The sequence below is a fragment of the Chiloscyllium plagiosum genome, unplaced genomic scaffold (genome assembly GCF_037043375.1).
Source record: "Chiloscyllium plagiosum isolate Xiang-an unplaced genomic scaffold, Cpla_swu_hap1 HiC_scaffold_2, whole genome shotgun sequence".
Classification (NCBI taxonomy): Eukaryota; Metazoa; Chordata; class Chondrichthyes; order Orectolobiformes; family Hemiscylliidae; genus Chiloscyllium; species Chiloscyllium plagiosum.
In genome coordinates, this window is record NW_028270140.1 from 132,285,516 (window position 1) to 132,310,375 (window position 24,860).

Consider the following 24,860-nt stretch of genomic DNA (forward strand, 5'->3'; position numbering starts at 1 on the left):
CGCTGTCGTTGACTATTCCACTCTGCAATTCGATATGGTGTTCGTGGTAAGCATTAAGACAATCGAGTAATGTCAAAAACATGAATGGCAAAGCTTAAGTGGGCTATCATAGTGTCTATTTCCGTCTTTAACTCTGTTATGGGGGGATGGCCTACAATTCAGCTTCAAAGTAGCCTAGTAAATGTGGTGGTGTGATCCAATTTACCTCGAGGTTCCTACACCAAAAATCCAATACACTTCAGATGTTGGGTCATAAAATCAGTCAGTCATTCTCTTTGTCTTACACTGTGATATTACTTTCATCTTCAAACAGTATTGGAAAACTATCACATTAAACAAACAGACCACACAATCACATCAGCACAAACCATTTTAAGGTAAAACTAATGTTGCTCATGGCATAGTTGGAAGAAATGCCACATGCTGCTGTGTGTGTTCTGTTAGTTGGATATTCAAGAGCAGCTAGTTGAAAAACTTGGTGTTCATGTAAGGATATATATATGTGTGTGTGTGTATGCATACGTGTGTGTAGGTGTGTGCGTGTACATCTTATGCATGTGTGTGTGGTCTCCCCATGTTGAAATCATATCTTTGTGTTTAAATAAAACAGCCTGAAGCCCTTCAGAGGAATGCCATTAAGCAAAATTGGACACAGAAGCATACCAGGAGAAATAGGGCAGCTGCCCAAAATGCTTGGCTCCAAGCTACGTCTTAAAGGGGTGAAGAGCCAGAAAGGTGGAGACGTGAGTGGAGGATTTTCCAGAGTTTAGAGCTTTACACCTCAAATCACACCAGCTATGTTGAAGCAATTAAAATCAGAGATGCTCAAGATGTCAGAATGAGAGAATGACGAATAGCTAAGTGGATGGTGGGGCTGGGGAATTTACAAAAATGGCAATGATGACAACAGCAGCATTGTGCATTGAATGCAGTGCCTTTCACATGACAACATTTCCAAAAGCACTTCAACAGAGCATTATCACACTTCACTTGACACTTTGCAACATGAGCCAATAGTCAGACAGATGACAAAATGGTGGGACAAACAGGCAGTATTAACTGTGCAGGGACTACATAAAGTGTAAGCAATCAAACAGAAGTCAAAAGTGATAAAACAATATGAGAATAACAATACTCAAGCACAGGTTCGGGCAATGGTTAGCACTGCTGTCTCGCTGCACCATAGATCCAGGATTGATTCTACTCTTGGGTGACTATCTGTGTGGAGTTTGCAACTTCTCCTCCTGTCTAGGTGGGTTTTCTTTTGGTGCTCTGGTTTCCTCCCACAGTCCAAAGATGTGAAGGCTGGGCGGAATGACCATGGGAAATGCAGGGTTACAGGGATTGGGTGGGATGCTTTTCAGAGGGTTGGTATGGACTCGATGGGCCAAATTGCCTTCTTCCACGCTGTTGGAAATTCTGTGACTCATTGAGGTCAGAACCTTGAGAGAGACCAGGAGAACATTTGGAAAAGTGGCAAGGAAGATAAAGTTGGTGGCTCATATTTCTGTGTGGAACTGATTCATAGAAACCAATGGGTGAAATACATGAGTAGCTTGGCAATTTTAGGAGACATTAGTCATCACCATTTGAAGGGTCATCTGAGCACGCTCACAGCAGTGACCTTTTAAAAACTACAACTCACTCAACAGAACGTTGGCTTGCAAATAATCAGCTGTTTGTCAGTAAGGCAAATAGTGATGCCTCAATTTTATGACATGCAACTACTCTTTTATATTAACAGGAGAACTATCATTTAAACAATAATACAGGAATACATAGTAGTGCAAAGTCTTTTGGTAAAATATCAAAGAGTGCATAGATCAGCATTCTGGCAGTTTTGGAACTGGAATCCAGCACTCACAATGCTTTGAAAGGCAAATGTAGTCTGTGACACAGAGATCTACAGCATAGAAAAAGTCCCTTTGGCCCACTGAGCCTGCAACAATTAAAGACAACCACCTAATTATTCTAATCCCATTTTCCAGCAATTGGCCCATAGCCTTGAATGTATTTGCGGTACAAGTGTACACCTTATGTCTTAAATGTTACGGGAGTTTCTGCCTCCACCACCCTTTCAGACAGTGAGTTCCAGAATCCCACCACCCTTTGGGTGAAAAGATTTTCCCTCACATCTCCTCTAAGCCTCTTGCCCCTACCCTAAAGCTATACCCCTTGGTCACTGATCTCCCCACCAAGGGGAAAACGTCCTTCCTGCCTACCCTATCTAAGCCCCTCATAATCTTTTACATCTCAATCATGTTCCCCCTCAGTCTCCTCAGCTTCAAGGAAAATAACCCCAATTTGTCCAAACTCTCTTCATCAGTAAAAGCCTCCAGCCCAGGCAATATCCTGGTAAATCTCCTCTGCACCCTCTAACTGTAATCATAGCCCTGCAATTATGCTCCAAATAATATAAGCTTTCAGTCAACATCTTACATTTTGTAAAACTTCTCAAAAGGCTGCAAAAGGTGGCTGTCCAAGGCTCGTGTGACTACTTTTATGGATTGAAACCATCCCCTCTCTCAAGAGGGAAACAAATTGACGTGACGGACTGATGGCGAATAAATGCTTTACCTTAAACAATTTCAAAACTGCAAACCAATAGACATATCATAGCACAAGAGCTTGAATACTGTTGGAAAAAATACATTCTGTTTGATTTTTTTTTGTATCTTGCACTCATCAGGACATTTTGCAAGAATACAAATCTAGTGGAAAATTACTGAACATTTATCCTGCATGAGGGGAGAATGCTGACTGGTTGCTATGTGAACTCTGATGGTAGACATTTTGCCATGGAGAATGCATATGTTAATTGTGATTGAGAGCTAACAGCTAGGCTCCGTTTAAATTTTAAATGGCATTGCCCGAGGAAATGAACAAGTAAATGGTCTGTCAGCTGTTTTGCTGAGTTGAAGGTGCAGTGGTATAAAGGCTCTTTCAGTTTGCGAAGGACAGGGCCCTGTGGATGTAAAAAATATAGCCTCCATCATATGTAAGTATGAGGCTCAATGATAATGGTAAATTGGCTGTCTCAGTCCCCTAATGTGGCAAGCAACATCATGAAATGACTGGAATCAACAGACACCTCACCTGATGTTTGAAAAAAAGACTACTTATATAAATCACAGGCATGCTTTTTTTCTCTTTATTTTGTGATGATACTATGTCTTTAAGAGGTATATTTAGTCATTCCTTTCAATGAAGAGAGATTGAGAAAATGGTGGCAAGCCATCTGTTTTAAGCCAGTAATGTAAACAGCTTCTGAGGCCTTGGGGTATTTCTTTAAGTTGGAACAATAGAAGCAGCATGAGTGGGCAGCGTCAGGCTTCCACACAACCAGGGTTTTAGCTTTCAGCAGTTGCTGGGGTTTTTGAAGCTGGTGTGGAAGCTGCTGTATCTCTCTGTTACAGCTAAAAGCTTTGATTCTCTTTCTGCTGCAAGAATAGCATGTGAAGCAATCTATTTTACTGAACTTGCCTTTGCCAAGGGTGTGTTTATGGGATGTTACTATATTGGAACCATTGCTGTTAAGCAGTTAAGTAATCTATGATGCTGTTAAGTTTTCCGATAGAGTTAAAGTTACACCAGTTCTTCTTTATTTAATTTGTATTTTAACTGGGGGTAAGAATAAAGTGTGTTTTGCTTAAAAAAGACCAGTGTGACCAATCTGATTAGATCTGGAACAGAGCATTTTATACTTGCCCTGAAATAAGATAAAAGTTCGGGTCTAGGCTTGATATAGTTCCAAGGGTTTTGGTCTGGTCTACAACATTTTAAAACCAGCAGAAAGCATTTGAAAAGAAAAATCCTACTGAGCAACTAAATTGGCCACAAGCCGTCGAAGCAGCCAAGATAGTAAAATACAATACCTTAAAATGAAGAGAAGAATTCTCACTCTGCACTAACACACTAGTGCAACCCCTCACCCTTCAATCTAATCCAATTTCACATTCATCTGAGAATCAACATTCTGGAACCTCAATTACGAGAAGCTCCGACTGAGACACCTTCGCTTCAGCGGATTTTTACTTCAATTGTAAAGCACCACATTCATTCAAGAAACTGCAGGCCTGCCATGAAAATGATAACTATAAGTTGGAAGCATATCACTTTTCTTTAGCTGTATTTAATCTTTGCATGTTAGGGAGGTGCGTAAATGAGACACCACAGTTTAAAACCTGGGTGTGTGTGATAAGAAATAACCTTTTTATTTTAAAAGTCACAAAAAGCTTGGTGGTGGGTCATTATGCACTTTCAACTTTCCAGGCTATGTCATTGCAACCATGTCACTGTCTTGATTACTCCTTTCTTTCCTCATACTTCTGTCTTGTCTTTTAGGCTGGACGTGAAGGCAGCTGGAACCCTCCTTGCAGATGCTGAATTAGTCTTACACAGTTATCTACCATAAGAAGACATTCTCAAGGACAAAAGCCCAACCTTGTAAATGCATGAAGGGCTTTTGCCTGAAATGGCGATTTTCCTACTCCTTGGATGCTGCCTGAACTGCTGTGCTTTTCCAGCACCACTCTAATCTGGACTCTGGTTTTCAGCATCTGCAGTCATTGTTTTTACCTTGCAAACACATTGTTGTATTCATCAAGAATCTGTTCCACAACCAACATGCTGCAAATTTCTTTTGGCACATTCCCACCAGTTCAAAACTTAGAATCGGTCTGACAGGGATGAGCGGTTTTTATTTGCCATCTTTGATCTAGAATTCCAGAGCTTCATGCTTGTCACTGTATTGGGCAGGTAAAAACAATGACTGCAGATGCTGGAAACCAGATTCTGGATCAGTGGTGCTGGAAGAGCACAGCAATTCAGGCAGCATCCGAGGACAGGCAAAATCGACGTTTCGGGCAAAAGCCCTTCATCAGGAATAAAGGCAGAGAGCCTGAAGCGTGGAGAGATAAGCTAGAGGAGGGTGGGGGTGGAGATAGAGTAGCATAGAGTACAATAGGTCAGTGGGGAAGGAGATGAAGGTGATAGGTCAGGGAGGAGAGGGTGGAGTGGATAGGTGGAAAAGGAGCTGGGCAGGTCGGACAAGTCCGGACAAGTCAGGGGATCGTGTTGCTGGAGGTTAGAAACTAGGATGAGGTGGGGGAAGGGGAAATGAGGAAGCTGTTGAAATCCACATTGATGCCCTGGGGTTGAAGTGTTCCGAGGCGGAAGATGAGGCGTTCTTCTTCCATGCGTCTGGTGGTGAGGGAGCGGCAGTGGAGGAGGCCCAGCACCTCCATATCCTCGGCAGAGTGGGAGGGGGAGTTGAAATGTTGAGCCACTGGGCGATTTGGTTGATTGGTGCGGGTGTCTCGGAGATGTTCCCTAAAGCGCTCTGCTAGGAGGCGCCCAGTCTCCCCAATGTAGAGGAGACCGCATCGGGAGCAACGGATACAATAAATGATATTAGTGGATGTGCAGGTAAAACTTTGATGGATGTGGAAGGCTCCTTTAGGGCCTTGGATGGAGGTGAGGGAGGAGGTGTGGGCACAGGTTTTACAGTTCCTGCGGTGGCAGGGGAAAGTGCCAGGATGGGAGGGTGGGTCGTAGGGGGGCGTGGACCTGACCAGGTAGTCACGGAGGGAACGGTCTTTGTGGAAGGCGGAGAGGGGTGGGGAGGGAAATATATCCCCGGTGGGGGGGTCTGTTTGGGAGGTGGCGGAAATGTCAGCGGATGATTTGGTTTATGCGGAGGTTGGTAGGGTGGAAGGTGAGCACCAGGGGCCTTCTGTCCTTGTTGCGGTTGGAGGGGTTGGGTCTGAGGGCGGAGGTGCGGGATGTGGACGAGATGCATTGGAGAGCATCTTTAACCATGTGGGAAGGGAAATTGCGGTCTCTAAAGAAGGAGGCCATCTGGTGTGTTCTATGGTGGAACTGCTCCTCCTGGGAGCAGATACAGTGGAGGCGGAGGAATTGGGAATACGGGATGGCATTTTTGCAAGAGGTAGGGTGGGAAGAGGTGTAATCCAGGTAGCTGTGGGAGTCGATGGGTTTGTAGAAAATGTCAGTGTCAAGTCGGTCGTCACTGATGGAGATGGAGAGGTCCAGGAAGGGGAGGGAGGTGTCAGAGATGGTCCAGGTAAATTTAAGGTCAGGGTGGAATGTGTTGGTGAAGTTGATGAATTGCTCAACCTCCTCGCGGGAGCACGAGGTGGCGCCAATGCAGTCATCAATGTAGCGGAGGAAGAGGTGGGGAGTGGTGCCGGTGTAATTACGGAAGATCAACTGCTCTACGTAGCCAACAAAGAGACAGGCATAGCTGGGGCCCATACGTTTGCCCATGGCTACCCCTTTGGTCCGGAGGAAGTGGGAGGATTCAAAGGAGAAATTGTTAAGGGTGAGGACCAGTTCGGCCAAACGAATGAGAGTGTCGGTGGAGGGGTACTGTTGGGAACATCTGGAGAGGAAAAAACGGGGGGCTTGGAGGCCCTGGTCATGGCGGATGGAGGTGTAGAGGGATTGGATATCCATGGTGAAGATGAGGCGTTGGGGGCCGGGGAAACGGAAGTCTTGGAGGAGGTGGAGGGCGTGGGTGGTGTCTCGAACGTATGTGGGGAGTTCCTGGACTAGGGGGGATAGGACAGTGTCGAGGTAGGTAGAGATGAGTTCAGTGGGGCAGGAGCATGCTGAGACAATGAGTCGGCCAGGGTGGTCAAGCTTGTGGATCTTGGGAAGGAGGTAGAACCGGGCAGTGCGGGGTTCCCGGACTATGAGGTTGGAAGCTGTGGGTGGGAGATCTCCTGAGGTGATGAGGTTCTGTATGGTCTGGGAGATGATGGTTTGGTGATGGGGGGTGGGGTCATGGTCAAAGGGGCGGTAGGAAGAGGTGTCCTCGAGTTGGCGTTTGGCTTCAGCGATGTAGAGGTCAGTGCGCCAGACTACCACTGCGCCCCCTTGTCTGCTGGCTTGATGGTGAGGTCAGGATTGGAGCAGAGGGATTGGAGCGTGTTGTGAGGGTGAGAGGTTGGAGTGGGGGAGGGGGGTCGACAGGTTGAGGCGGTTAATGTCCCGGCGGCAGTTGGAAATGAAGTGGTCGAGGGCAGGTAATAGGACAGCGCGGGGTGTCCAGGTGGATGCAGTGTGTTGGAAGGTGGGCGGGAGTCCTGATTGTGAAAGTAAGCTCGGAGGCGGAGGCGACGGAAGAATTGTTCGATGTCACGGCGTGTATTAAATTATTTGATGTGTGGACGGAGGGGGATAAAGGTGAGTCCTTTGCTGAGGACTGATCGTTCATCCTCAGTGAGTGGGAGGTCTGGAGGGATGGTGAAAACTCGGCAAGGGCTGGGAGCTGGGATCCGGTGTGGGTGTGGAGCTGGGAGTGGGGTCGGAGCCAGTACCTGGAGTGGGTGTGATGGTGGGGGGAATGGGGGTGGAGGCATGAGCAGGGGTAGTGTTCCCCTCGGGGTTCTGGGGGGTGGGGATAGTGACAGTGGAGTCTGTGGGGGGCGTGTCAGCAGAATGCAGGTGAGTGGCGCTGGTGGGGGCGGAAGTGGTGGCAGACACGGCAGTAGGGGTGGCGGAAGTCACTGAGCGTGTGGCATCGGCAATGATGTGAGGGCCGGAAGTGGCTGTGGGAGTGGCCATGATGGGGGCAGAAGTGACATCATCAATCAGCGTGGGGGTGGGAGCTGCATCAGCCGCATGGCTAATGGTGTTTCCGAGGCCAGGGGAATCTTCTGGAATGTTCGAGGAGCGCTGGTTATGGAGGTGGGTAGATAAAAGTTTGTTGTACTTACAGTTTTTGATGTTTGAAATGGAATTGAAATACTGTTTGTTGAGAGTATGAACTCTCCTGAGGATGTAGTACAGAGTGGGTCCTCTGTATTGGGCAGGCAGAGTAATCTAGCATGAGAATAGTGCCATCACAAAGCCTCAAAGTTACTTTTGAGGGCTTTGATTTTTGTATCATCTTGTCGAACCACTTCACACAAGTATGTAAAGGTCAGGATATTGCATGATGGACTGATGATTTATCTTGACAAGATGTTCTCCTTCTGCAGTCATTATTCCTAAAGTCACAAATCACGTATCACCTGTCAATGTGACTGCACCAACCTGTTGTAGGGTGTCGAGTGATTCATCCGAATCTTCAGTTGTCTGCTTTCTGGTCGCTATCCGTCCCTGCTTGTTGTACTTTCTTCTAGCCATGCACTTGTGTGCAAAATGATTTCATTTCTTGCAGTGAGAACGCTGCTTTCCCGAGGCTGAATGTGTCTTCTACTCCTTTGCATAACGCCGTCTGCACCCAACATTTAATCCACAACTGGTTTGAATTTTGGGACTGCAGCATCTATCTGCATAATGTAAAGTCTGATCTTTTCTGCCATGAATGTGTTTTAGCTGCTGATTTTACAACCTCAGTGCTTCCCCAGATGTCAATTGCTTTTCTAAAACTGAGTTTCTCCTCTCTCGGTAGATGTGCTTTCACGTGGGATCTCTTATGTCTAATATCTAATACAATTTTGTCTTTAATTAGATGGTTTTTTAGTTGCAGAAATTCAGAGGATACTGTGAGCTGAGTCAAAGAAATCACACAGTGATCACAGGATGCTCTCTCTTCAATCTTGTGCCCTATCACTGCATACGTACCATGTATAAGTTACTTCAAAGCCAGCCTTCAAGGCTTTCAAGATTTCATTATTCTGTTTTTATTTTCATTAGAGAGGTTTAACATGGAATACATTCTGAAACAATCTCTTTCCAAAACTAATGACAGTGTAGCTATATACAAATGCTCTGACTGATAAAGCAGAACTGTCACAGTTTCATCATTCTTTGAAATATTAAGTGGAGAATCAAAGTTATTTTTTAACATTATCAGTTTCTGCTGGGATCATAACAAAAGAATTATCAGCCAGGATTTCTTCTTTTTTGAACTTTCAATCAATCTGTTTAGACATTTTATGACACATCTCTCAAGCAGGTCGGACTTTAACTTAGCCTTTCCTGGCCCAGAGGCAGGGGTACTGTCGCTGCACCACAATTGCCCCCTTAGCCAGGATTTAGAGATGACAATTCATTGCACATATGAGAACAATAGTGGATAAGAGTGTCCTAAAACAGAGTCAAGATTTGGGGGCCCTGGGTATTGAGAACCTCTATATTGCTCCACACAGGCTTAGACTGAACTGCATTTCAATAAAGTTCAAACGTCATGTAATATTTATGGAGAAATAGGCTGCAGAAGTTGACAGTAGCAATAAACTAAATTATACAACAATGTACAACACTTAAGCTAAAACATGGTTGTCTGGAAATCTTTCGCCTCATGCTGTATTTAATTAAGGGCTATGTAATTAGCGGGACTCCTGGGGATAAGGCACACAGCCACGCTTTGAAGCCACCTCTGAAACTACACTTTGCTCATCTTGCCTTCAAGAGGGGAGGCAAGAAACACAGAGGGGAAGGAAAGGAAACAACAAGGTTGGAATATTTACATGTAACAGAGAAAATATACAATCCAGAAAATTAGATTTTATTACCAGGATTATCACTAATCACATACAACAAGTCGAGATTATGGCTACTGTGCAGAGTCAAAAAGGAAATCTTTGTTTTTTGAATTTGGACTTACTTAATTAAACGCTTCACTGTCAATTGCCCCTGTGCTATAATAAATAATTAAAATACTCAACTCACCAAATATAAACTGAGCTTGTAGAGAGAGTTGAAGTTGCGACTTTTTTACATTTTCCAAGAGAGATTTCAGACACGTCAAGTGTTTACAAATGTCATGGGTGTCGATCTATGCTGTCTTGATTGGTAGAATCTAGTGTCACAGAATCAATGCTGCCATCATTTGTAAACACCATAATCACTAGCTATCTCAGTTCTGGAGAATAAATTAATAGATGGGATCAAATGTGGACAAGGAAACCACCCAACATCCTTTCAGCTGAAGGTTTATTGTGCAAACTGCTAAAGTTCTGTCCTTAATCAATTGCTCAGGTATATTCCTCACTTTGCTTGAAGTCCGAATGGGTTCACAATTCAAGTCCATGCACTGGATCACAGAGCTTCGGAGTGCTCATTCATGAAGATGGTCTGGCTTCATTTTGAGATCTCCTTCCTGACAGCTGCTTCAGTTTGTTGCAGAATATTTCGCCAATCACTTCATCAGCATTTAACAACAGGACCATTTTCGAAACATGCTCAGCAAACACGGAAGGTTACTGAGCAAAATCAGCTTGTGAGCAGCAGGAAACGACCAAACAGTCCCTGACTCCCTAGTACAGGCTATCGTCCAATGCTAAATATTTTACAATTATATTCCAGAATTAGTTTATTGGCTATAAAACATTTTAGAACATTTAGTTGTCACGAAAGAACATGAGATACATGGCAGTTTTTTTTGACTGTCTCTTCCATACCTGCCAGGCTAATATCCTGGGCAGGACGTTATTCAGTATCATTAAGGGTCAAGGCAGAGTAAATGGGGATAATCTGTTCCCAGTAGTGGAGGAATCAAGAATGAAAGGACAGGGATTTAAGATATTTGGCAAAGAAGCATTAGCGACTTGAGAAAATGTACCCAGATAGACAGTGATGTAGATTTGGAATATGTGATACAAACTGTGGCATTTAAATATGTATTATTATTGTAAGTTTTGGTTTTGAGTTAGTAATCAGTGAGTTTTCTGTGTCTCTGAAATTAATGATTAACACGCAAGTATTCCTGTAGCCTTGGTGATTTATTTTTCAACAGTTTTTGAGGCCTTGCTTTGCAATAAATTAGTGCGTATGCGCAACTTCTGTACTTTTATTTACTAAGTTCACTTTGCAACCCAGAAAGGTAAATAATGGGGCCAGCAGGTTTGTTAGAGACTTCTCAGTTTGTTAAACAGAGATGCTAACCACTGGGATATGTCTATCCCTGCGTGAAAGCATACTTGTGAAAGCTTGGGGTCAACCAAATCTCCAAAATATTTAGAAATATTGAGATCAATAGTTCTTGCAGAAGGACACCTGAGAAGTATTCGATGCAATACTGGAATATATTTCACAACCTTGCCTCAACAGCACTTTCCGCAAATCCACTACTCTCTGACAGGAGAAATTCCTCATTTCTCTTCTAAAGGTGTTCTCAGATTATGCCTTCTGATCTTAGACTCTCCCACAAAGGGGCCAAAAAGTGTGGAGAAAGCACAGCAGGTCAGGCAGCATCCGAGGAGCAGAACTCTCCTGGTCCTCGGATGCTGCCTGATCCACTATGTTTTTCCAAAGCCACACTTTTTGAGTCTGATTTCCAGTATCTGCAGTCCTCACTTTCTCCTGTCTCACAAGGGGACACATCTGCACATCCAAGCTGTCCAATCCTTGAAGAAACTTGAATGTTTCAATAAAATTGCATCTCATTCTTCTAAATTCCAATGAGTACAGGTCCAATCTCTGGCTCTATTTGTTTTTCCCAGCAATATAGACAATTCTGTGACAATTATCTCTGGGATCTAAAATGTAAATCAAAATGTTTCTCCTGCTATATATTTGGTAGTATTTTGGGCCATTTGGCTAATGTTGTGCCATGGAAAAAATCTTTCTCACCAATGTGCAAATGTGAATTCTCTACCACTGCTGCTTATCAGTCGGTTTGTTCTTAGCACTGTGTAAGAACGATTGGAAATGTTAAGGGATCCATTTGATCCAGAACAGGCCATAGGAATTACATGAAAATACTTCAAAGAACATAGAACATAGAAATATAGAACAATACAGCACAGAACACACCCTTCGGCCCTCGACGTTGCGCCGACCTGTGAACTAATCTAAGCCCATCCCCCTACACTATCCCATCATCATCCATATGCTTCTCCAAGGGTGTTTAAATGCCCCTAATGTGGCTGAGTTAACTACATTGGCAGACAGGGCATTCCACACCCTTACCACTCTCTGAATAAAGAACCTGCCTCTGACATCTGTCTTAAATCTATCACCCTCAATTCGCAGCTATGCCCCCTCGTACAAGCCGACGTAATCATCCTAGGAAAAAGACTCTCATTGTCCACCCTATCTAATCCTCTGACCATCTTGTGTGTCTCTATTAAATCCCCTCTTAGCTTTCTTCTCTTCAGTGAGAACAGATCCAAGTACCTCAACCTTTCCCACAAGACCTACCCTCCAGACCAGGCAACATCCTGATAAATTTCTTCCGCACCTTTTCCAATGCTTCCACATTCTTCCTGTAATGGGGCGACCAGAACTGCACACAATGTTCAGCGTTAGAAAATCAAGGCTTTAGCTAACTGAAATGAATTTTTAATGGATAATAAACCCATTCAGTCATTTGATTTCAAAAACAATTATTTTATTATGATCCTCAAAAAAAATGAATGTTTAACTTTCAGGTCCATTCAATACTAAGAAATCATCAGCCGTGAGCTCCATATATCCCCACTGCTGTCTCAATAGGTGAGGCACAGTTAGTAATAAACTCAGGGCCTATTGCATTTAAAACTATCTCCCCAATGTTAAGAATGACATTTTTTTCAACATTTAGGAAAGATGGACAAGAAAGAAAAAGAGGTGTAATTGCGCTAATCATGGAGCATTGGGATAGTCCATTCGTAAGGGAGGGTTCCAGATCAGAGGGACCATGTCTAGAATCTGGATGGGACAAAGAAACACACTTTACATTCCTACAAGATGCCAAAAAAGCAAAATCAGAGTCACATGTGAATGGTAAAGGGAATTACAGATTGTGTAAGGTTAAACAAAACATCTGATAAAGTGGTTAGGAATAGCAGTAAAGCTGAGGAGTTTTCAAAAGAATTTAGCAAGGGAGGATGATGTAACTGATAGGGAAAGGATAGAATATGAATGCAATCTCGCAAAAAATGTACAGATGGACTGCAACAGTATGCAAAAAGGAAACATTTGGTTCAGGCAAATCAGAGTCAGGAAAATTTACATGGGTACTAGAGAAATGGGCACAGAAACTAAATGATTGTTTCATGTACAATACAATTAGACAATACAATTCAATACAGCACAGGAAGACTCTTCATCCCACCAAGCCTGCGTCGATTCCTACCTCTCATTTGGACCCACTATTTATTGCCCATCTCCCTGTTCGCCTCCTATTCATGTGTCTACCAAAATATGCCTTAAAGGTTGTTAACATGCCTGTGTGTTTTCATTTAGGAAGATACAAGAAATCTAAGTGATCAAGGAGAATGAGTTGAAGGAAATTAGTATTAGTGACAAGATTATACTGGAGAAACTAATGGGGCCAAATGTTAACAACTCTTGATGGAGTTCAATGTAGCTAAGTGTGAGGTGATTCACTTTGGTAAGAGTAACAAAAAGATGGGGTACTGGGCTAATGGTCGGATACTTGGTAGTGTGGATGAGCAGAGGGATCTTGGTGTCCATGTACACAGATCTTTGAAAGTTGCCACCCAGGTAAATAGTGCGGTGAGGAAGGCATATGGCGTACTGGCTTTTATTGGTAGAGGAATTGAGTTCCGGAGTACTGAGGTCATGTTGCAGTTGTATAAGACTTTGGTGCGGCCGCATCTGGAGTATTGTGTGCAGTTTTGGTCGCCATATTATAGGAAGGATGTGGAGGCACTGGAACGGGTGCAGAGGAGGTTTACCAGGATGTTGCCTGGTATGGTAGAAAGATCGTATGAGGAAAGGCTGAGGCACTTGGGGTTGTTTTCATTGGAGAAAAGAAGGTTTAGGGGTGACTTGATAGAGGTGTACAAGATGATTAGGGGTTTAGATAGGGTCGACAGTGAGAATCTTTTTCCACGTATGGAGTCAGCTATTACAAGGGGGCATAGCTTTAAATTAAGGGGGAGTAGGTATAGGACAGATGTTAGGGGTAGGTTCTTTACTCAGCGAGTCGTGAGTTCATGGAATGCCCTGCCAGTAGCAGTGGTGGACTCTCCCTCATTATGGGCATTTAAGCGGGCATTGGATAGGCATATGGAGGATAGTGGGCTAGTGTAGGTTAGGTGGGCTTGGATCGGTGCAACATCGAGGGCCGAAGGGCCTGTACTGCGCTGTATTCTTCTATGTTCTATGTTCTTCCTCAGATCTCAGATCTCTCCAGAAGAAGTCATATCAGACTCAAAACATTAACTCTGTTTCTCTCATCATGGATGCTGCCAGGCCTGCCGAGTCTTTCCAACATTTTCTCTTTACATTGGTAAAGAATCTTGGACTATCCAGCAATGTCTCAATCCCATGAAAGCATATGATATTACTGTTTGCATGTTCAAGTGCAAAGTGATTGAAAACCTCTTGTGGCCACTGATATTTTCTTTTCTACTACTTTTACAGATATGAGTACAAGCCAGTTTAATCACTTTCCTGTGAAAACTAATGTCTTGACTGGAGAATTACGCCATATCTGGAGATGCCACACTATTGACATCGAACAGAGGTTTGCTCCAAGACATGTGAGGAACTTAAAGAAAGAAATTTTAGGTTCCTGCCACTTAACTGCATAAACTGTAAAGGAGGCAATTTTTCAGCTCCGTTGCCTGTCAGATGATCCAGTATTAAAACACTGACAAAATCAAAATAAGCCGACTTGTGTATCAACTGCGTTAAGATAAGGCTGTCGCCAGTGGAAATGTTCTGTATTTAGAAAACTGCACAGCAAAGCAGCAGCCACTTTGATCCCAGAGGAGATTCACTGAACAGTGGGGTCAGTTAATGATACAGCTGTCAGAGGCCTGAGCAATTTGACATTTCCAGACTTCAAGCCAGCCACGCTGCCTCTGAAGTTGTCACTACAGTTGAAGGGATGTTTTGAGACAAGCATCATGCCGCTTTTACTCATATACTTTACCAGTTTCCAGGAAGGAGGGAGGGAGAGAAGAAGTGCAAGAAAACAACATTTAACAAAACTCATCAAATGAATTCCAATTACACAGATTTTTATAGCTGCAATAGTCTAATAGATTAAATTGCAATCATGCTGGCTGCCACAGCATTCTGGTTTACTATCAACTAGGGTGCAGGTTATCATGCGCGTTTGAACTGCAATGTATCTCATCAAAGCTCAAATAATGTAAGCCACAAAGTACCTGTGTCCCACTTGAGACCTTTTCATGGAGTTTGAATACAGATTGGTAACTGTTCTAAAGGATCACCCAACAATGTCAATTGCCAGCTCCTTTACACAGCCACCCACCAACACTATGTTTAGGACCTGCTTGAACTCAGATTGTTCACAAACTTTCCCAGCTTTCATTCCATACCAGAGGACAGTTGTAGGTAGCTGGCCCAGCAGTTAAGACCACACCCCGCCATGTGCTACATTCGGCTCAACACTACTTCCTATTTTAATCTCTGGCCCCAGTGAATTAGGTTGAAATGTTGCAGTGCTCAAATTGCTGCTGTCGTATTAAATGATTGAGCGAGTGCTTGGAGAATTGTAATACCAGTGATTCTGCTGTTTGAAGAATTGAAACATTAGTAATTAGATTGCTAAGGCCACTAGTGTAAAGCACACAGTTCTTTTCAAGTTTAAAGAACACAGGTGATACACCTACATATCACTGAGGACCCAAGCTGTTCACAATTATTTCAATAGACAGAGCAATAAACGATCAGATGCTCCATTAGCAGAACAGAAAGCTCTTCCTGTTCAATTGTTCTTAAAAATACAACAGAGGACATTACAAACATACAATTGTTATTACTTCTGATAGCTTAGAATGGTAGACAAGGCTAGTGACAGTCTTCCACGAAAGGGAAGACTTGCTTGGATTCTGATATAAGGAACTACTGACAGAAAAATAAAAGGGTCAAGTGTTGGAAATACTCAGCAGAGAGAACTTGAAATGTTAACTCTGTTTGCCTTGCCAATGGTTATCAACACACCTGCTGAATTTCTGCAGATACTCAGCATCTGAACATCTGCAGTATTTTCCTTTAAAGTAATTGAGAGAGGGCAATTTAGAGTTGTCTTTTAGTGACTGAAAACCAGCCAGTACATCTCCAATGTTGATATGAAATCCTATTTAGTTCCAATGTTAAATGCAAGTGCACTGGGTCACATCCAAGTAACACCATCAAGGAGGTCGAATTCACCTGAGTGATGGGATACTGAGGCTTATAAATATCACAGCATTTTCCTGTTGTTTACCATAAACAGAAACACAATACCATTGGACAGAGTGGTTCAGATCAATGTTTTTCCTCAACATAAGCCTCCTACTACTTCTTCACCAAACCCCACCAGCTTTTTTTTCACTCGCTTTCGGCTTCAGGTGTTTTTCTAGTTTCCCCTAAATGAGTCTCTTTTGTGAATGACCTCAGCCACTCCTTGTACCCACAAGTTTCACATGAGACTACTTGCTAAGTACAGAAAAATTTCTCCTGAATTCCCTGTCGGATTCATGTGCGACTAACTTATATTTACCAGCCCCTGGTTATGGTCTCCTCTGCAAGGGGCAACACCTTGATTTCTACCCTAACCAATTCTTTCACAATTTTGAAAGCTCTCTATCTGGGAACTCCTCAGCCTGTTTGAACTTTCCTGATCGGTACAGCCAAATTGCTTCAGCTCCATGGTTCAAAGAATGAAATTTGTTCCCAACTTGAACTACCATTGCCTTACCTCTCCACGTACTCACTCAGACCATTCTTCCTGCCTGCCGCTGATCAAATGTGCAAAGGTTTCAGCTTCACTGGAGCCCTTTCTGCCATGCCTTCATGCCAGCTGTGAAAAGAAATCTCATCTTTGTGCTGATCTGGAATCAGACCTCAGTTCTGCTGACGCTTTCTGAACTCTTCGTGAACCAGCAGTGTTGTAGAACACATTTTGCCAAATGTTCCTTTTGTTCAGGTGCCACAGCTCTGTGGGGGTGCTTGAAATGAGTCTGCTGATTGTTGCACTGACGCCCATGATTACTTAATGGTGCAGTACTGTACATACTAATAATAACATGACAGTTTTCTGCACTCACATTCAGAATGGCAGCTGATTGTTAGGGATAAGGACATGATTTCCTCTGATGTGCAATGAGCACGTGCCTCTTTGCTGTGCACACAAGTGCTAAAATGGATTGCATTTAGGCATTTGACGCACTTTACCATTTTTGGGCTTTGTGAATATATCTGGTAAGGGATCTTTTGGGCTATTTCTGGACACTGTCACGACCTGATAACTGAAGTATTATTGCCATTTTGAAGGGGCACTTTTGAAACAATAATTTTCTAAAAGAGCTGAATGCTGTTTTTATAATCACTTGTTAATATGACTTTGCAGAGAAGAACCATAATGATGAAATGTGCCCTTACGAATATTTTTTTTAACAGGGTGTCTTATTGGTAAATGCCGCAGCCACATTTGCATCCAGTAGTCCCGGCAACAGGACTGTTTCTGTTCTGATGGCTCTGGCTGAGGACTAAATGTTGGCCAGGATTGCAGGAAACCTGAAAATGTTGGCAAAACATTGTTTTAAAATTCTGTCTGAAAGACACTGCTTCTCGCAGTGCAACATGGTTGATGGTCGGAATTTTTCCCACTAATTTGTCCAAGTGTGGGGATCAGCATGTTCCTCACAGCCAAGATAACTCACTGACTAACCTTGGATAGTAAGAGTTTCTTTACCTATCATGCTGGGTCACCAGAAGCATCAGCTCTTAAGATTCATTGGTCGAGGGCTATTCCACGGTTAACCCAAAGGATAAGCTTTTCCTTCTTGTGGGTGGGGACTGAAACTGGGAGGAGGAAAAGGGGGATTCAGAGCAAGGGCAGATGAGAGGTTTTCTGACGTCTTCAATTGTACCATTCCCCCTTTTCAGAATTGCACAGTTTTGGAGGCCCCTCCCAAAAAGAAACTTACAGGCAGGTCACCCTGGTTTCTCAATCAGGAATCCAGCCACAATTCCCATCCGCTGGTGAGGGAATTGATCTGTGAAAAGGAAATTGAGGCCATTAAGTGACTAATAATTGACCATTTAAAGGCCTTAATTGGGAGCAAGTCAAGAAAGACCTCAATAGAGTCGCTCGCCTGGCATTTACGAGAGATGGTAGGAAGGGGCACATTTCTCTCAGAGGAAAGATCACCCAAATATTTCTCCTTCTTGTTGCCTCTCTCATTTCTCCAGGAATGGAAAAATTCTGCCCAAGGTGTTCTGCCAATCCATGTGAACACTTAGTAGTGAAAAAGTGAAAAGATCGACACAGAAAAACTGCATCACAGTGGATTTTGTCACAATCCTAGCTGATGTTATTATTGGGACAAGTCAGATCCCAGCCTGAAACCTGGCTTGAGAGCTCACACTTTTTCTTTTGTTTTGGCTTTAACAAAGAGGTCTCTTGTTGATACATAAGCACACAATGCTGCAGAGTTTGCTTTAACAATAAATAGAAGTTTATTAACAAAAAAAAAGATTAAATGGAATAAACAAAGCTACTTATAACACAGATTCAAATATTTTTAAATGGAGTAGCACTTGCATCGCACTAGTCCCAAAATACTCCTTTGTAAATTGAACAAAAAAGCTTTTGTGTAGTACCAAAGGTCTTGTATAGTCCCCTAAAACACACCTTGTATTGTACAAAAAAAATTAAAACATTTCTACAGTGTTCACACCTTAGTCCCGGCCTCTAATACCTCAACAGATTTGAGTCACTGGAATTACAGATAGCTTCTTCCTGATGCTACTCATGTACATGACCATAAATGATTAAGTAATCTCTTTCGGGCTTTGTCCCAATGTTTATGGTCTGGGGTTAACACTAACTCTTTACTCTCAGGTAGTCTGGTTTTACTATATCTTTCCCTTTACAAGAGCATCTTCATCAAAGGATTTGAAAAGGTTGCTTAAAACTTTGAAACAAAAATCTCTCTCTTGCTAAGCTATGGATGTTTCCCTTAAGATTAAAAATGACGTCTCCTGACCTTCTAAACTGGAGTTTCTTTATCTTGTTTATCAAAACCCTATCAATGTACAAAGATTCAGTAATTCTAAAGTTAGGTCTCAAAAACTGCTTCAAAAGAAGTCAGAATGGCTACTTGCGGAACGTTTCAGAGAACACCTCTGGGACACCCGCACTAACCAACCCAACCGCTCTGTGGCTGAACACATTAACTCCCCCTCCCACTCCGCCAAGGATATGCCAGACCATGGCAACACGACACCTGGAGGAAGAGCGCCTCATCTTCCACCTAGGAACCCTCCAACCACAAGGGATGAATGCAGATTTCTCCAGTTTCCTCATTTCCCCTCCCCCCCACCTTATCTCAGTCCCAACCCTTGGACTCAGCACCACCTTCTTGACCTGCAATCTTCTTCCTGACCTCTCTGCCCCCACCCCTCTCCGGCCTATCACCCTCATCTTGACCTCCTTCCACCTATCGCATTCCCAACGCTCCTCCCCTAAGTCCCTCCTCCCTACCTTTTATCTTAGCCTGCTTGGCACACCCTCCTCATTCCTGAAGAAAGGCTTATGCCCGAAATGTCGATTCTCCTGCTCCTTGGATACTGCCTGACCTGCTGCGCTTTTCCAGCAACACATTTTTCAGCTCTGATCTCCAGCATCTGCAGTCCTCACTTTCTCCGACTGAAAAACTTACAAGTATTGACTTCAGACTCACATGAATCCGACATGGTCCGAACTCAAAACCGAAAATACCAAATGTACAACAAATTATATTTCAGAACAAATCAATCATACAGTCGACATCACTTTATGCAACAAAGCTTCAGCTGATTAATAAACTGCACAGCAGGCACCAAGAAAGAAACCCTACAGCAGGAATCTATGCAATATGTGCTGGATATATCTTCCCCTTTTGGCTAATGATAGAATTCGATGTGGACAATTCAATCATTTCTTTCTTGACCCACAGAGCTATTGAAGATGAACATTAATTTATATACTCTTAAATAAATCAGGCATGCAGAAGTTCACAAATTACCTATGTTCTTCAAAGGGGGTCAAAGCGAGAGCAAATTACTGTAATAATGATGATGTTATTTATGCCTATGATGGAGTTAAACACTAATTTCTTTTTGTTGTGCTACATTTGTAGTTAAAAGATAAGTTTACTCAAAGAAAATGCACAGCATGCACTGCGACGCATAAGAACAAGAACTGATATTATTTCAGTTCCAAGAATCTGATGGAGAGGCTGCAGCATTCAATTGAACGTCAAGCATCCAATGGGTTTTGCCACATGATTGGCAGCTTTTCATTTTCACATCCTTGTGACTTCCCAGAGCACTTCACCAGCGACAAAGTATTTGTTTTTAAAGTGATAAATAGTTACCTGTTATTTCAAGCAAGAGGGGAGGCAGGCATTGTTAAATCACTGGGGAGAGAAACAGCGGAATGTTTCAGGCTATTGTCGACTACCTTTGAAACAATAATTATTTCACTCCATAGATGCTGCCTGATCTACTGTGTTTTTCTGGCTTTTGCTCATGCTTATTCAAGGAGTCAGTACGATCCTGCTTTTTTTGGGAGAAAGTGAGGACTGCAGATGCTGGAGATCAGAGTCGAAGGATGTGGTGCTGGAAAAACACAGCAGGTCAGGCAGTAGCTGAGGAGCAGGAGAGTCAACATTTCGAGCATAAGCTCTTCAAATTCCTGGTGAAAAGCTTATGCTCAAAACGTCAACTTTCCAGCTCCTCGCATGCTGCTTGGCCAACTGTGCGTATCCTGCTTTTGTACGAATGTTACACCGAGCCAGGCTGATACTTTGGGCAGCACCTTCCTTAACACTTATTATGCTCGGATCTGTTTTTGGAAATTTCTCACCCAGATTTTCAAATTGGTTCATCATTGAGAAGCTTTCCAGCTGGGATAAGCTGGGCCAAAGTGAGGACATGAAAGCTCAGGAACAAAAAAACCAGATCACGAAGTAAACATGTGTATTCAGAAACCATGACAGGGAAGATTCCTCGGAAAGGTTCTCAGTCTGCCACTATCACAATAGGTAGACAGGTTGGTGAAAAAGGCATTTGATATATTTGCCTTTATTGGTCAGTGCTTTGAGTAGAGGAGTTAGGAGGTCATGTTGCAGCTGTACAGGACATTGGTTAGGCCACTTTTGGAATGCTGCATTCAATTCTGGTCTCCCTGCTATGTGAAGGATGTTGTGAAACTAGAAAGGGTTCAGAAAAGATTCACAAGAATGTTGCCAGGGTTGGAGGGTTTTAACTATAGAGAGAGGCTGAATAGGCTGAGACTATTTTCTCTGGAGTACTGGAGGCAAAGGGGTGACCTTATAGAGGTTTATAAAATCATGAGGGGCATAGATAGGGTGAAAAGCCCAGGCCTTTCTCCGAGGATGGGGAAGTCCAAAATTAGACAGCATAGGTTTAAGGTGAGAAGAGGAAGATTTGAAAGGGACCGAAGGGTCAACATTTTCACACAGAAGTGCATGTATGGAATGAGCTGCCAGAGGAAGTGGTGGAAGCTAGTATAATTAAAGCATTTAAAAGGCATCTGGATGAGTATATGAATAGGAAAGGTTTGCCAAGTGCTGGCAAATGGGACTAGATTAGGTTGGGATATCTGGTTGGCATGGACGAGTCGGAATGAAGTGTGTTTCCATGCCATATAATTCTATGCCTCTGTGTCATCACTGCTCTTCTGGCAAAGTTACCCACCAAGAAGCTCTTGGACAACTGAATGTCATGTCTCACAGTCGGGTATGGAGTAAAGTAAAGATACTGTCATCCTGCCAGGCCATAGGCTGCTGGTGGTTTAACCTGAAGGTCACCATGCAAGCGGAGAGGCTGTGAAGGAGAATCTATCATTTAATCAGTGCAGGGTGTGTTAGCATTACTCTGCATCACAAGTTAGCCATCCAGTCAAGTGAGCTAGCCAACCTTCAAGGGACATTATCATTTCATAGACTATGCTCTTTGGGTCTCCATCCAGACTGGGGACACTAAAAGCATGACACACTGATGGAAACATGCTGTTGTTTGTAACCAAACAGCTCGGTCCAACCCAGACACTGAAGTACGTATGCCGCTAAGAAATGTATTTATAAAGCATTGTAATAAGCCTCTATGGAATTGTTCAGTGTTTCAGTACTCATGTCTAGTTCTTACATTACGGGAGAGAACAAAAACACTGCTTCCTCAGGTACAAATACCTTGTTGAAGGCAAAAGGCCATGCCAAGTTCAATCTGTGCCATGTCCAGTTAACACTGCAGCTCAGTAGAGCAGGTGCAACTGTTTATTATTTTTTACTTTCCAAAAAGAGATGGTTATGCCAGTAATTACTGAAAACTAACAACATGTCATTGCTTTTGTTCGCTCATCCACACACTCTTTAATAAATCGTGTTGGCAGACTATAGCTGAAGCCGTAGTCTAATGGAGTGTTTATAATCTGTACTCTGAAGGCCGAGGCACATTATGCAGCAGTTGGATCACATAACAAAGCCACTCATCTGAAGTACAGTGATGGGCCTTTCCATTGAATCCTTTGGTGACTGAAGGAAAATATGCAGTTTAGAGAACATGCCATGGATCCTAGGGGACACTGAAACCAACAAGTCTCCAGTAAAACCCCATAAGAATAGTCACAACCAAAACTTTTCATTGTACTTAGGGACATGTGACAACAATAAATCAAATCAGATTGCAGTAGGAAGGCGACAGAGTAGGACGCTCAAGCCAGAGCTCATCCACTCCGTCTGGTCTTTTTCTTTCTTTCTCCTTTTTTTCTCTTGGCCTTGAACAACGGCTACAGCCTCCAACTCTCAGCCTCCAAAGTGGGGGTCAGTGTTCCAAAGAGGGGATGCCAGCGACCAGCAGCCCAGTGCGGAGCTTGGTGGCAGCCAGTGCCCAGTGCTCTGATGACATGGAGGCCTGCTATGCTGGTCTGCTGTGGACAGCCTTGGAGAGGAACTTTGATGTTTGTCTTTTCATCTTTGCTTCATGTTTTTCTGACCTATGGTTAAATTGTGTATAGCTGTAATGCAACTTTTGTCTCTTCACTTCTCTATTCTGTAACTAAGGATTGTACTGAGGTAGCACTGTACCAAAGAAAGCACAATGTATTGGTGGCATTGTTACACTGTCACTATTCTGTCACTGAAGAAGCTAAACTAAGGTACCTTTTTACCTAAGATGGCACTGTAAGTGGTGACCTATAAACTTTTCACTGTACTCATTTGAGTATATGTGACATAAAGCTAATTCAATTCATAAAGAGAACAATGTTGTTACCTGCTCAGAAGATCAGATTGGAACAAATTATGGTGAGATGTCAGCACAACAAGTAAGTCTCTTGACTGAATATAAGTGCAAGGAGAAAGTGAGGACTGCAGATGCTGGAGATCAGAGCTGAAAATGTGCTGCTGGAAAAGCGCAGCAGGTCAGGCACCTTCCAAGGAGCAGGAGAATCGACGTTTTGGGCATGAGCCCTTCTTCAGGAATCCCTGGTGATGGGCAATCCCTGGTTTTCAATGTTGTGGACGTGCTGATGTTGGGCTAGGTGGACAAAATCAGAAGTCACGCGACACTATGTCACAGTCCAACAGGTTTATTTAAAATCACAAGCTTCCAAAGCATGGCCCACTTCACCTGATAAAGGAGCAGCACTTTGAAAGCTTGTGATTTCAAATAAACCTATTGGACTATAACCTTTTATTGTGTGACTTCTGATCGAGTTTCTAACAAACTTACCGACAAAATCACCCCCAAGAAGAACACTCTTCTCAACTAAAGAATTAAATCAACTGTTTTAGATTACAACACTGATAATTAATGCTTATACATTTAAAGATCTGGCACAGTCCTGAGATCACAGGAGTTGGCATGCTGCAAAATATTCCGATAGACTATTTTTCAGTAATCTTCTCACTTCTTCTTCTCTTCTGAATACATTGGGACTTACTGGACTTGGTCAGGAGCACTGAGGTGGGAGATTCACCACGATCTTATCCAATGATGGAACAAGGTGCAAGGGTCAAATGGTCTGCTCTTCCTCCCAGTTCTTACATTTGCATGTTTAATATTATCTTCTTTACAGTAAATCATTCAAGACCCTTCGCGTCTGCTCGTAGGACAGATGTCTTGGACATGGTGTCAGTTTGGCTTGTGCTTTTCTACACACCCTCCAATGCCTGACCACCTTTTCTAGAGTTGAAAAATGTGGTGCTGGAAAAGCACAGCAGGTCCAGCAGCATCCGAGGAGCAGGAGAATTGACGTTTCGGGCATAAGCCCTTCATCAAGAATAAAGATGTTATGCCCAAAACATCAATTCTCTTGCACCTCGCATGTTGCGAGGTGCACCACACTCTAGACTCTGATCTCCAGCATCTGCAGTTTTCACTTTCACCTTTTCTATTGTACAAGGTGAGAATTTGACACAGGGTGAGTCCATCATTCCCTTCTCAACACTCAATTTATGAGGGCACTCCAACTACAGTTTGGCCCTCTGATGCGATCAATACTGTACTCCAGTGGATTGGTGTAATTTGGCAAACATTGTCCCTCTTCTACTTTCTTTGCTTTGTGAGGTGATCTGAGTCTCAATAAACTTTCAGTAAGAAAGTTCACAGGCATCATTATGTGTGGTGATGGATGGGGTACGGAAGTATTTGTCAACTCTGTTGCAATAATAACACATTCACACATTGTAGATTTGTTAACTTGCAAACCGTATCTTCAAGACGTCTTCTCACACGCTATATAAATAATTGACGTACATTGGATGATGTCATTCCAAACTCTATCTCCGACAATGAGTGCTATTTCTTCATCTCATCAACTAAAAGTATATCCTGGGGATCATTGCAATGAGTTTCAATCCAAATACACAGCATGTAGAATTCTGACAAGTGCATCAAGAAAATAATGCTTGCAAAATCCTGTATCAATTACTTCAAAAATGCTAAAAAAGCTCTTTGTAGTAACTGCA

General features: G+C 43.0%; 1 protein-coding gene across 20 annotated transcripts in view; it reads right to left on the bottom strand.

The window, feature by feature from the left end:
• LOC122557375 (teneurin-3) overlaps positions 1–24,860 on the bottom strand; it is a 2,678,940-nt gene that overhangs the window by 632,942 nt on the left and 2,021,138 nt on the right. Inside the window, exon 1 of one of the 20 annotated variants that reach the window (XM_043705097.2) lies at positions 16,580–16,660. The exons of the other annotated variants lie outside the window; for them this stretch is intronic. The gene's annotated coding sequence lies outside the window, so the exon portion shown is untranslated. Of the gene's footprint in view, positions 1–16,579; positions 16,661–24,860 lie in introns of those variants that run through there. 20 annotated transcript variants of the gene reach the window in all.